Below are 1,927 nucleotides of genomic sequence, written 5' to 3' on the forward strand. Positions count from 1 at the left end.
GTTAAGAGCACTGACTGCTCTTCCAGAGGTCCTGAGTTCACTTCCCAGCAACCACATGGTGGCTCACAGCCATCTGTAATGGGCCAATGCCCTCTTCTGGTGTGTCTGAAGACAGCTACAGTGTACTCATATACATAAAATAAATAAATCTTCAAAAAAATTAAAGTAGTAGCCTACAGGCAACTCCAAAATAACAAGTTTATATTTACTATATAAAAAAAAATTCATTTCAGAGAACTCAAAAACTATGTAAACATGTGAAACTCAGACGTTACAAAATGTCCTGTGGTTGTTTGTACCAGTTTCTGTGCTATATCCATTTTGAATGTGTCAAAACCAGCTACCATAGATGGACAAAAGCCAGGGTATGCACCTGTGTCAGCTGATCATTAGTCCTGAAGATCTGCTGTAGAAGAAGCAACAGTAGATCAGACAGCCTAGGGATAACTTTCCCCATCACACATCCGTTCCAGTTCCAGCATATGCCTCAGCATCTGAGTGTGCACCAAAGAGGGAAGTGAATGTTTACACAGAGGTTTGTATGATTAGGATAGTAATGAAGCCCATCTGAAATCCTGTAGGGTAGCTCAGGTGATTCTCATGTCCCGGTGTTTGGAGGCAGCGGTGGGTGCAATCACTAGAAAGAAACCTTCCCTTTCTACTCTGGACTTCTCTAGAAGCAGGATTCCTGGGTTGGAATGCTTAATCTCATTATATGAATTCATTAATACTGCCCTGCGTGCTTTGGGTTAACATGCTGAATGTTAAGGAGCTGAAGAAGTTTGGCGCTTGACTTCTAAACTCCCCTTACCTGTTCTTTCTTTGTATAAGCAGCCTCAGGGCACAGTGGCCAACTGAACAGTTTGGCTTCCCCAAAATAGTATTCCTGAACCTTTCGAACAAACTTCCCTCAGATTTTGTAAATTTAGCTCACTGCATACCCTGATGACATTAAAAGTTAGAGGTACAGGGGTCTCTCTTTTTTGTTTGTTTCTTTCTTTCAAAATTGTAACATTCCCCTCCCATCCTCTTCCTCCCTCCTATCCTTGCCATATACACTTTCCCATTTCCCTTCAAATTCGTGGCCTCTTTTTCTTTAACTCATTGTTTTACATGATTATATGTGCATGTACATGTATTATATATGTATATATACATGTTACTAAATATAGTTTGATCAGTTTGGCTCTATATGCTCATGAGAGATAATGAACATATGTTCATAACATCACAAGATTCTCATCTGTTAGGCTCCTCAGCACCTTTCCATCTGATTTTCTTTCTGTACGTATAAATCTTGTGGCATTTTACCAAGTGGAGTTATTCACCTATTTATTTTTGTAAGACTTCTTTCTCTCAAAACAGTTATTTTGAGTCTCGCTCATGCTACTCCATAAAGCAATAGTTCATTATTTTCTTAAACATCATAATTTTGTATTTTATTGTGTGGATATATTTCAATTTGTTTATTCATTCACTGATCATCAGTGAACATTTAGTTTGTTTCAAGTTTGGGATTATTATAAGTTAGCTCTTATGGCTACTTATCTGCAAATACTTTTAGTTTTATATGCTCTCATTTCTCCTGAATAATAATAACTGGATCACAAGATAAAATTTATGTAACCTTTTAAAGAAACTGACAAATTGTTTTGCACACTGGTTATATCGTTTTACATTACCAGCAATGGCCGATTGCGAAAGCCTGGGGTGCTCAGAGTTCATGTTGGTTGTTTAGTTGTGGATTTTGTCATTCAGACTGGCACTGAACTCACAGCTCAACTCTCACTAACAAGAATGATGGAATTCCAGGCTCCTGCCATTGTCACTGACAATCCTTGTTTGTTTGTTTGATTTTTCCCTGTCCTATACAGCTAATAAAATTCAAGAACTTTAAGAGAACAAAGAGGGATATGTAGGAGGGTTT

Source organism: Mastomys coucha, unplaced genomic scaffold (assembly GCF_008632895.1).
Source record: "Mastomys coucha isolate ucsf_1 unplaced genomic scaffold, UCSF_Mcou_1 pScaffold3, whole genome shotgun sequence".
Lineage (NCBI taxonomy): Eukaryota > Metazoa > Chordata > Mammalia > Rodentia > Muridae > Mastomys > Mastomys coucha.